Source organism: Crotalus tigris, unplaced genomic scaffold, assembly GCF_016545835.1.
Source record: "Crotalus tigris isolate CLP2741 ecotype Arizona unplaced genomic scaffold, ASM1654583v1 scf7180000024370.6872682, whole genome shotgun sequence".
NCBI classification, from domain to species: Eukaryota; Metazoa; Chordata; class Lepidosauria; order Squamata; family Viperidae; genus Crotalus; species Crotalus tigris.
Window position 1 is genome coordinate 6,718,553 of NW_024100540.1, and position 13,324 is coordinate 6,731,876.

The following is a 13,324-nucleotide window of genomic DNA, read 5'->3' on the forward strand; positions in this document are numbered from 1 at the left end:
CCTTGATAATTTGGGTTGTAGTTTTCAGTGTTTTCCCCAGATCTACTATATTCTTTTTGGAATGTTCTTACTTGTAGCATTGTACACAGCATTCTTTGCATGATTGCACCATGAATTTGTACAACTATATGACTACAGTACAATTATTTGTACTGATAGTTACTGAAGTATTTATATCTCTGGGTTGAAATGTGAACATGGTTGTTTTCTTTCAGATGTTTCATTACCAAATTAGGTAACATCATCAGTGTGAGTGGGGTTTGTTTCATTTTATATTTTATTGGCATGCCCTGTCAATTGGTAGGAGCAGTCTTGGTGATTTCTTGATTTGGCTTTTGTTTTTTGTTCAGTTGTTTGGCTATTCCTTAACTGGGGTGTTATTTGCTTCTTAATTGTTAGTCCGATATTAATTTTGATGTTAATCTCTGCCTATCTGACTGTTGATAGCTGGTGAGGAAGTGTTTCTATTTCCTTGTTAGCTTTTTGATTGTCTCTGTTGAATGGTATTTAGATATTTATGTCTATGTTTATGTCTAATCTCTGGTCATCAATACCCAGATGAGCAGAGATCAACACCAAGATTAACATCAGACCAGCAATCAAGAAGCAAATAACACCCCAATTAAGGAATTGCCAAACAAGCTAACAATAAACAGCATTGGTGTGGGGTGCTTATGGAATGCTTTGTTCCATAGTATAGATTTAACATCATTCCCTCTTTAGAGAGTTGTCATCAGCTCAGATTATATATACACAATATCTTTGTTTATGTATATGAATGAGTTGTTTTGCATCAACTTTATTATGTATTTTGAGGTATTATAATATACTGTATATTCCCCTCATCTGGAGATAATTTTGTGGAATTCTTTATTATCTTGTTTTGTGGATGTGCCTGCTATGTCTTCTCAATATTTATAAGCTATACAGAACTTTATTACACTTGTTTTTCCTTTCTTCAAACTACCGAGGAATGTTAAATTTCTTATGACGATTGATGTTTTCAAATGACTAGATTCCCATAGTGCATCAAGCCAAGTTGGATGAAGCTTTGACGCCTTATTCAACAAACTAATCTATCTATCTATCTATCTATCTATCTATCTATCTATCTATCTATCTATCTATCTATCTATCTATCTATCTATCTATATATATATATATATCTCAGCTTCTTTTCACGCTTGATATCTTGGACTCACTAATTTGTGGAAGAAAGCTATAGACCACTAGTGAGATGAAGAAGTTTATGGACAGTAACAAGACTTCAGCAGAACATGTCATAAGGTAGAAGTTGAAATGGCTCCTTGCATGAGTTGTATTCAGCTCCATATGCTGGGATGGGAATACAGTAAATGAAAATGAAAAAGGGTAATTTTAGGATTGCATTCCATTTAGAATTATCTTCAAGGAAAAGGAAGCCTTCTATAATTCACTCAGGGAATCATTTTCCATAATACATGGTAAATGATTTCTGCTCTTCCTGCTTTATTCAAAGGATTAGCACATTCATATTCAATAATACTAATGAGAATTACCTATAAAACATCACATTGAAAGGCAACATGTTTAATTACCAAATGTGGGAAGATAAATAACATGAAATTATTGTTACTATTAAATGAAGTTGTAAGTTACCTAGAACTTTGGCAGGGATGAGAAAGGTTTGAAATAAGCAAAACAAACAGCAGTTAAAGACATAACAATCTAAACTGGTATATCTAGGAGTTAAACATTCATCCAAGCAAAAAAGAAAAAGAAAAAAGAAAAGTCCAGAATGAAGCGTAGCAGAATACATAGATCAGGCCTGTCAAACTTGTGACGTCACATGACATCGTGCAACATATCGTGACTTTTTCCCCATTGCCGGCAATGGGGTAGGCACGCTTTCAGCGTGATACATCCGGCCCATGGGCCAGCAGTTTGACATGCCTGACATAGACGAACAGAACCATCAGCTTTTTCCCAAAGACCTTTGCGAGGTCTTAATATGATGTTGGGAATAAAGCAAAGAGGAAGTAGTGGGAAAGTTATTTTACAATGACGGTACCACAACAAAAAAAGGCATTGTACTTTGTATTATTCTAACTCCCAAAAGTGGAAGAACATAAACAGAACACATGTGTCAATGCATACAAAGAAGTTATTAAATGAAGGCATTTCAAATTCCCAAATCCTACAGTTTTTTTTAAAAAATACCCCAAACCCAGGGTATTCAAAGGAAAGAACCAAAAGGCAATTAGAGGAGAAAATTAAAATGCTCTGTTTATCCTGACAGTAAGAGCAATTAAAGACGGGAACAGCTTACCTCCTGGAATCATGGATGCTTCATTGTGGGAGGCTTTCACGAAAAGATTGGACAACTATTTGTCTGAGGTAGAATAAGGACTTCAGCCTTGGGCAGGGGGTTGGACTAAAAGACCTCCAAGGTCCTTTCCAGCCCTATGAGTCTATGATTCTGTCCAAAAGCCTGGCAATACCCTTTGGAGTCTATTTTAAATCCAAAGTACAAATTTCAACTATGAGATGCATTAATGGTTGCTACAGAGTAATTTTAAGTCTTTGGGCATCCTATTTCACAGAAAGGAAGCGCCCTCCAGAGTTTTTTTTTAAAAAATTAAGATGCATTAAAAGAGATTAGGATACGGGTACAGAAATCTCAGCAGTTGGAATGTACCCGTCATTTAGAATTCAATTTTTCCTTCCAGATTTCTAACTCAGTCAGTTACTCATGGCATGTTTAAGAACTGGTGAGGAGGCTGTTTTCTTAACTAATACCGGAGGAATGCCTGGCAAGTTAGAAAGGTAATCTCTCCTCTTCTAAACACACCATTATAGTGTATAGTAGAGACCTCAACCTTCTTGCCTCTTGCATCACAATGAATCTGCTCATATTTCATCTGAAGTTTATTGAAATCAGCCAGATTTGAACAGTATAATAACATCCCAAGCACTTAAGTCTTGGTTTTGCTGGGCAAATCTTGTTTAAGGTTGAGTTAATTGGGTTAATTGAATCCAGACTCAGTATCTCCAAATAAGAGTTTTCCCCTCATTTTATCTGGATTAAGTTTTGCCTACATCCAGTCTTCCATTGCTATCCGTATTAGTTCAGCGTTAAAAATAGTTCAAATCAGGGTTTTTTTTTAAATCAGTAAACTCACAATTATCCTTATAATATTTTTGAAACCGGCTTCCCCAACCAGATGCCCCTCAGATATGTTGGACTACAATCTTCATCATTCCCAGCCACCTCAAGGATAGTAATCTAACACTACTGGAGGACATCAGGTTGTGAAAGAGCGAGTTTCCATGTAGCACTCGAGCCTGTGCTCCCTTTCAAAGTCAATTTTTTATTTTGGCTATTGTTTTCTCCACTGAGGAAGTCTGAATTTTCCCACACTGATAGTTAAATACTCTCTTCAAGGTAGGGTGATTTTGTTCAGGAAAATAATGCAAGAGGACAGTAGACTACAAGACAATTATTTTTTTATCAAAACTCCCATCTGTGATTTTGAAGTAGTAATAATAAAACATTGTAATGCATCATAAATCTGTTGCAGGACACGGAACAGAGCATTCACAGATCTCAACACGTTCACAAATTAGTTTTTCACACACGTTCAAATTACCTTCTCATAGATGTCTTAAACCATTATCATGCAGGAAGTATTGGTTTATTTGAGGGTGCTCTGATGCAATATAAGGACGAAGGTTACTTTTTAAAAACACTAAAATTGAAATTCCATATGTGTAACAGTATAAAGAATATCATGCTAGCTGCTTGTTGTATATTGGAATTTTTATGCAAAAATATGTGTGTCAGATTTCTGTGGTTTAGATGTATAGACATGTACTTGTATCTATATGATGTAAACTTTTCAGTATTTGTCTCTGAATGGTGTCTCTGTTCAGCAGCCATCTGTATATAAAGCTGCTATTCTGTAAGCATGACTCATGAGTGAAAATCTCCACAATTAAATATAAAATGCCATATTTGTAAAATGGATAAAAAAATGAGGTCCTAATTCCTTAAACCCAAGAAATTCAAAATAAATACTGTCATGAAAACTTTAATCCTTCAATATTTGCATTTGGTAATGGGTGAGAAAGAAATTCTGCCTAGCAGATCATCTTATATACTGATCTAGGACTTGAACACATCATTAGTAGCTGTAATAGCTATTATGCTCACTTTTAGTTCCTTGATAGAAGCTGTTAAGAGGATTCCTTTAGCTTTTCTCCTTCAACGAACACCTCACTTTAATGCTCTCAGCTTCCTTCTTTCTCAGTGATCATATCCTAGTCACTTTTATTTACTGCAATGTTAACGTGAGCTGCAAGATGAATGGAATTTGACTTGTCACTAAGATTATTCAAGGTCTCAAGATCATGATTACAATGAACAAAACAAGGATACAAATCATACTTTAAAAAACTTAAACCTGCAAATAAAATACAAATGTTCCCAAATGCACACATCTATTTACCTAGTAATTAATTGCCAGTGAAATGCTAAGGTTTAAACACAACTATTCAAGAATGGAATGCAGGATAGCTAGCCTGATTTACTAGCTAATTAGTCTAGGTAAAAAAAAACCTAGAGACCTCTGTATTTACGGTAACCTTCCCTTGTAATCTGATAGCAGGAAACATTTTAAAATTATCCATTGGGTTTTTAAAGGTTTTTTTCTTTTTTTGATCATATGTTTACCTTGATTTTTTACTTGGATACCTAATGCTTTATAATGGCCTGAAAAAGTTACGATTTCTGTACTAAATGTATTGCTCATACTCTCATAGAACTTTTATTAAAACTTTATTAACTTTTATTAACCTTTATTAAAAAAAATAATACGGATTTGCAATTTCTGATGTGATATTAAAAAATCAGAACTGAAGTCTGTTGCATTATATATTTCTATCTAGCATATACTGTCTATGTACACTAGAAACCCCTGCAATGTGTTTGTGCTCTCTTTTGCTATTTGCACTACTGTACAGTACAAAAATATCAAATTCTTTTAAGGTATTAATTCTTTGAAACCAGACCAGTTTAAAGGTGTTCAGATCTTTCATATGCAAAATATGTTGAGGGGAAAAACAAAATCTCACTTTAGACTTTGATTAAACATTCTTTGCTCGATTGATTATCACAAATAAGGAAAGGTTAAAAATACAGAATGTTTTTGTGAAAAAAATACCTACCACAGTGCTTTTGCCAAATGATACCACAGTTCTTTCTTCTTTTACCTATATTCCTTGGGGAATATCACCTATAAGAAACCATTTGAAAATGGATAGGAAGCAACAATATCAGAGGCTGTGCTGTAGGAAAAATAAAGTTTACTAAAGCAGAACCTAAACTCAAACAAGAAAAATAATCAGGTAGGTATAACTGGATAATGACAACTTGTTAAACTGTTTTCAAATACCAGAAAATCAATCAAGAATCTGTCTTTCTGGTGACAAAGCAGTCAGGCATCTTCCTACTTTGCATGTGTAAATTAAGGTTTATGATGTACAAACACTAATTTCTGACTCAAAAATAACAGTAGCTTCCTGCAGGATCTTGGCAATTAAAAAGGCTTTGTCTTTCAGCTCCCACAATGAAGACTGTAGAAATGGCTTGCCAGATGGATCTGCTAACATATTATGAGATTTCAAGAAGATTCATACAAGCAAAATTGCATTTTTGGTCTTTTCTTCAGCATGTTGCTTCTTGGATGGCATCATTAAACTCGTTGTGCAACTGAACAAAATCCATCCCCATCTTTTTGGTGTGTTCAGAAGGCTTGCATTTTGAAACAACAAACATTTCTGAGACACTAGGCCAATGGTGGCGAACCTATGGCACGGGTGTGAGAGGTGGTACTCAGAGCCCTCTCTGTGGGCACACGTGCCGTTGCCCCAGTCCTTGGCCTTCAGCTGGGTTTTATAAAACCTTTTCGCTTTAGGCCTCTGCTGCTGTGTGCAAAAAAAAAAAAAAAAAAAAGGTTCAGTCAATTTCAACTTCTCATGGAAAAAAAAAATCTTGCAAAGTTGGAATTGATTGATTGAACTTTTTAGTCCCACCCAGTCTGCTGTTAACACTGCAGCCATGCCCACCCAATGAGCCACACCCACCCAATGGACCACACCCATCCAGCACCCGACGATGCATAAGTGGGTTTTGGGTTGCAGTTTGGGCATTCGGTCTCTAAAAGGTTCGCCACCACTGCACTAGGCTTTGAAAGATATGTCCTTTTATATTTCCCATGGGATGATTCATTGGAAAGCTTCTACTCAAACTATATGGGGATTAGAAAAGGAGAACGGGGAATTGTTCCAGAGAGCAGTGGACAAAGATTGTAATGGGATTTTTTCCTCCTTATCGTAAATAATCCCTAAGAATTTCCTGTGTAAGAATCTTGGTGTAGTGAATCTTCTCTGTATGCCATTCAGAGGTTGGGATTAGGAGATCGGCAAGAATAAAGGGACACTTCAGTGTTACAGAGTGAAATTCAGTAGGTATTGAGAATATAACAGTTGTACATTCCACTATATCAGTAAGATCTTGTTCATACAATTGGGAAATAATCTGTTTTTAATCTATTCCAGAGCTGTCTGCATCTCTTTGAGCCTGGTTATCCAATTCTAATTCAACACCAAAAATGCTATTCCAGATTGTTGGTGCCTGTAACAACATCCTAAAATATTTAAACTAGTTACTAGTATTTTTTTAACTAAGGGATAGGGGTGTGGCTGGAGAGGGTAGATGGATATTTGAATATTTCAATTTTCAATTTTGTAAAAGCCTATACTGTGACTTAGCTTTTTCAAATCAATCACAGTCTTTGTGCTGAAATGTCTTATTTTGGAATCTTGAACTCTGTAATTACAATCTCAAAACAGAAATGCAATAACAAAACTAAATTGTATATTGTAATAAATATTTCTGAGATGCTTGTTAAGCCAAATTCCAAAGCGGGGGGGGGGGGAGGATGCTTTTCTGCTTTGATTGGGCTGCTTTATGACAGAGGAATGGGGTATTTTCAGTGTAACCATGCATCCTATTTGTAGTCAGGAGGTGGCATTAAAATTCTTTTAGAGTCTTTAGCTGAGTAATGGATTATTCACTATGACACTGATTCTGCTATCCCAGTACTAATGGTTCAGGAAAGATACTGTAGAAATAATTATTTTTCTGTAGTTGGTACTGAGCTGCCTCTGGAGGGCAGAATAACTCCACCTATAGCATGTTAAAATTAACCATACAGTATTATATATTGGAAGCATCCATATTCAAAACTCCTTTCAAGGACTCCTTGAAGGCCTCACATTTCTTGTTTAGTTTGCTTCTGTTTTCTCTAATAGCTGCTTCTGTAACTTCAGCAATCTGTTCTGTCAGATCAGATATTTCCTTCACATAATTTTTTTAAAAAAAAAACTACAATTATTAATATGATTCCAAATACTGGATTGTAATCAAATGTGAACTTCTACAGTCAGTTAGATGCAATGTTTTTGACCAAAGGTTTTCCAGTTAATAAACAATAGACTTTTGCTTCATATATAAACATACATCCTATTTTTAATCTAGTATATTGGAAATCAAGCATTAAAAATATTTTTGACCAAAAGATTCTTCAAAAAATAAAAACAGACTTTTGTTTCAAATATAAGCATATATCTTATTTTTAACTAGTACATTAATAACCAAACTTTTCTAATTTGACCAGAGTTATAATTTAAAAGCATACAAAGGTTCAAAAGAGGAGAAAAGATCTTTTTTTTTTTTTTTTTTTTTTTTTTTTTTATTGAAATTTTTCAAAAGTTTTACAAATAAAAATCCACCCCCCCCTCCCCAACCACCCCACCCCCCCCCCCGACTTCCCAGAACTGAATATAGGATTATTTAACAAATATTTTAAAAATAACATTTGCAATTTATAAAATAATTAATAATAATAATAAAAATCACAGTAATAATATATATAGAAATAATATACATAACATAAACTTTAAAATGAATAATATATACTAAAAAAGAAAAAAAATAAAAAATAAAAAGAGAAGAGAGAGGGAGAAAGAAGAAAGAAGAAAGTAGACGAAAAATAAAGCATATATATATATAAAAAAAAATATATGAATAATAATACATAAAAAATGTATATATATAAAAAAGAAAAAGAAGAAAGAAAGAAAGAAAAAACAATCATTACAAATTATAAAAAGGCTAAATAATATTTTTCCATATCCAAATTATGTTGTATAAAATTTATCCATTTTTCCCATACCGCAAAAAATTTTTCTTGAGATTGCTCCTTTAAGAAAGCCGAAATCTTTGCCATTTCTGCCAAATACGAAACTTTATGAAACCATTCTTGTAAAGTAGGCAAAGATTCCTTCTTCCAATATTGTCCTATTAACAACCTAGCGGCTGTAATCAAATTTAACATCAATATAACCTCCTTAGCATCACAGTCAATAACAATACCTAGTAAAAATAATTGCGGAGTAAATTTTACCCTTCTTTTAAAAATTCTTTGAATATTCCACCATATCTTAATCCAAAAAGCTTTTATATGCTTACACGTCCACCAAATATGGTAATAGGTAGCATCCAAATATCCACATCTCCAGCATTTCGGCTGTAGATTAGGGTACATAATGGACATTTTCTTTGGGTCAAGGTGCCATCTATAAAACATCTTATAAAAATTCTCTCTTAAATTTTGCGCTTGTGTGAATTTAACATTTCTTATCCAAATAAGTTCCCAAGTATCCATTGAAATCGTTTCACCAATATTCTGTGCCCATTTAATCATACAATCTTTAACTAGTTCAAGTTCTGAATCTAATTCCACTAAAACCCCATAAACTCTCTTAATATGGGTTGGCCTTTGATCTCTTACTTGTTTTAAAAAAATTCCATCTTCTCTAAGCCAGCCCATTTTACAATCCATCTTCCATCTATCCACTATTTGTCTATATTGGAACCATGAATAAGTTAAGTTTTCATGTGTTAATTCTTCCAAAGATTTTAACTGCCAGTCTTGGCCATCCCATCTTAATAACTGTACGTAAGAGACCTTGTCCATATTTACCCCTTTCCTTATACCTTCTATGGCATGCCGAGGTATAGCCCATAATGGTATTTTGAAGTCACTTTTATAATACTTTCTCCACACTCTTAGCAAAGAGTTTCTTATAATATGAGACTTAAAAACCCAATCCACTTTTTTATTAAATATTAAATAGGCATGCCATCCAAAAAATAGGTCCCAGCCTTCCAAATGAAGTATTTCTGTATTTGTTAAATTCACCCAATCGCTAATCAATGTCAATACTACAGCATCATAATACAATTTCATATTTGGTACCTTGAGTCCACCTCTCTCACGAAAAAAGAGATCTTTTTTTAATATAATAAATGAAATTAATAAGAATGGATTATCCCAATAGGATAATTCCTTTAAGAGAGAAGGAATATCAATAAAGCTTTCACCAATGTTAAAAATTAGTAACGTTTAATTGGAAAGAAATTTAGTTACCATAATTTTCATTTGGATATTTTAGGATGTTATTCTTTTTCTATAATTCAGTCATATAGTGTTCATTACTGGTTCAATTAAAAATATAGTAAATAAATATTAATTATACTACATCCCAAGAAAATACTACTTCAATAGAAGCTATTTATCACACTAAGAGCATTTGGAGCAAAAATGCTCCAACTGATTGGGAGACACTTATGAGTGGTAGTGCATCCTACAACATTCAGTGGTGAGAAAGGTAACAATTTACACTTAGGCAAGAAAAATCAAATACACAGGTATAAAATAAGTGGTACCTTGCTCAATAGCAGTAACTGTGAGAGGGATATAGGAGTCCTAATCGACAATCACTTCAGTATGAGTCAGCAACATGTTGCAGCTGCCCAAAAAAGTCAATGTAGTCCCTGGCTGCATCAACAGACGGATAGTATCAAGATCTCATTTATTTATTTATTTATTTATGAGACTTATATACCGCTTTAAGTGCAAGCACTCTCTAAGCGTTGTACACCAGTAAGCAATGTATATATATATATATTTACATTGCCCCCAACAATCTGGGTCCTCATTTTACCTACCCCGGAAGGATGGAAGGCTGAGTCAACCTTGAGCCGGTGAGATTTGAACCGCTGACCTGCTGAACACAGTCAGCTAAAGTGACCTGCAGTACTGCACCCTAACTGCTGTGCCACCTCGGCTCATGAAGTGCTAGTACTACTTTATACTGCACTAATGAGACCACACTTAGAATACTGCATCCAGTTTTGGTCACCTTGACACAAAAAAGATGTTGAGACCCTAGAAAAAGTGCAGAGAAGATTTAACAAAGATAAGTAGGGGTTGGGAGGCTAAACACATAAGAACAATTGAAGGAACTGGAAATGTCTGATCAAATTAAGAGAAGGACTAGGAGTGACATGATGGCAGTCTTCCAACATTTAAGGGGCTGTCACAAGAAAGAAGAGGTTAACCTATTCTCCAAAGCACCTGTAGGCAGGACAAGAAGTAAGGATGGAAACTTACCAAGGAGAGATCTAATCTAGAACTAAGAAATTTCCTGACAGTGAGAATAATTAATTAGTGGAAAGGCTTGTCCCCAGAAATTGCAGTAAGTAGGTACTCCATTACTGGAGGCTTTTAAGAAGAGATTGGCTATCCATTTGTCTGGAATGGTATTTGGTCTCCTGCTTGAGCAGGGGGTTGGACTAGAAGACCTCTAGATTTTCTTCTAACTCTGCTATTCTGTTATGCTGTAGCTGGATCATGTTCTGCTTGCTCTTAAGATCTATAGCTAAAAGCTAGCTCATAAAAGCCCATATTTGTAATTTGATGATATGAAAACTTGAGAGGAGGGAGGGATAGGACACCATATTTCATTAAAAATTTGATCTCTGTTAGTGGATTCATACAAGCAAATCTCCACTTAATGTAGAGCCATCTAGTGAGGAATGGATGTCTACAGCATTTACTTGATAACATGTCTTCATACTGTAATCTTTCTCTATTTTGAAGCAGGAAAACAAATATTAATTCTACAAAGTGGAAAGAGTGATTGTGTGAATTTCCTCTTACAACTACATCAATCCATCCAAGATTCTTGGGAAAAAAATGTTTTTGTTCTTTTTTTTCGCCTGTCTCAAGCTGCTCTTTATACTATTCATTTTTAAAGTTTCAGTAGGTTGAGAGGATGACTTCTGGGAAACATCTAGTTCAGGTTGTCAGCTGCTTTGACTCCATTCTGCCATCACATATAAACTACAAATGCTGATATAGCAGAAGAACACAACACTGCATCCACATATGCATTTGCGTGGGGGGGGGGGAAGTATATTACGTTGTAACCTTTCATAGACCTAGAAACATTACCTAAATTTCTATACAAATAATAAGAGCACTAGCAGTTTGTGATAGCCCACCACTGATACCTGTTTTGGATTCACCTGTCCTAGGGAACCTTGAGTAGCACCTTGGTTTTTCAGCCTAATTGCCACTAACATTACTTGCCTGTAATTATACTGAGAGTTTCAGGCAGTCATTAGACTGCCAAGTTGCTCCTGCTGATCTATACTATGAAAAATGGAACTGAAATAAATGCTTGTGCTCTGAACATAGTAGACATTCAATAGGAGAAGCCAGCTTCTTAGTTGGTTCTTTATTGCCATTGCTATCCCTTTGGAAACCAATATAGGCACCCTAGATTCTACGCAATACATGTTGAAACCTTCATTGGCTTACAGCAACCTACCTCATTCTGGGGCACTTCAGATGCAGTAAATTACAACTCTGATTGTGCAAGCTCTAATCCAAACAACCAAAGCACAGCAGATTGATGAAGATCAGAAAAGGGAAAATACAGTATAATGATTTATACTATTTTTAATCATGTGCTTACAGAAATATCAAAGTAAGGCAAGCAAGTCACTGACTGTGGTAAGGACACCAAAATATGCCAGACTTTTTAGCAGTTTTACTTTAGTGAATTCTAAATGAGAATCTTCAAAGTAAATGAACAATAACAATGTGATTAGCAGCCAGATGTTTCTACTGGCAAATTCCTCAGCTGTGAGATAACTTGCTCATAATTAAAGTACTTCTTAAATGCTCCTCAAATTGGTTCTTTTAGAACTGCATTAGAGAAACTAAACTCAGATGCTTCCAGATGGAGGATTGTATTATTTAACTTTCATCATTAACTTTATCATTAACTCAAGTTTCCTTCGGTAGAAGCTGGGTATGAAAAACTAAGTGTTTAGAAAGTACAAGTGGGTTACAAATACAAGAGGGTTACAAAAGAAAAGGCTTCTTCTTCTTGTGCCATATTCGTTATCGGACGTTGGCGATCATGTTGGCGATCCTGTTTTTATCAGCAGCCGCACAAAAAAGTGCTGCTGAGTTTTGTCCAAACCAATCCCTTAGATTTTGAAGCCATGATGTTCTTCTTCTGCCTGGACCTCATTTGCCTTCAATCTTTCCCTGGAGGATTAAATGGAGTATGCCATATTTTTCTGGGTGTCGCATCACATATCCGAAATATTCTAATTTTTGTTTTTTAATTGTTTTGATGATTTCCCTTGACTTTGCCAAGCGGCTTATCACCTCCTCATTTCTGATCTTGTCAACCCAACTTATACATAACAGCTGACCTGTAAATCCACATTTCAAATGCTTCTAGTCTCTTCAGGTGGCCTTCTGTCAGAGACCAACTTTCTACTCCATAGAACAGGATAGAAAAAAATATAGCATCTGACAAGCCTGATTTTCAGTCTTAGGCTTATGTCGTGACTGCAGAAGACCTTTTTCATTTTGAAGAATGCTGTTCAGGCTTTTTCTATCCTTGTCTTTACTTCAACAGTCATGTCCCAGCTTTCATGTAAATTAGAACCGAGGTGCGTGATTCTTTCAACTTTTTCTAGTGGTATTCCTTCTGAATTTATTGGTGGTAAATTAACAGGTTGTTTGCTGACGACCATGACCTTGGTTTTTGAGGTGTTAAACTTCAAGCCATATTTTTCAGATATTTCTGTGACTCTGTTGATGAGGAGCTGAAGGTCTTCATGCTTACTGGCAAGCAGACCTGTATCATCAGCATTTCTTAAGTTGTTGATCCAAACACCGTTTACTTTGATGACACTAAATATTATCACTAAAGCCACATGAAGAATCCCTACTAATCTTAAATATAACTCTTGAGACTTTATTAATGCCTGCACTTTACTCTTGTATACAATATGTATCCGAAAATATGTATGTATTCCAAACATCATAGGAAGAACCAACATATGAATTCT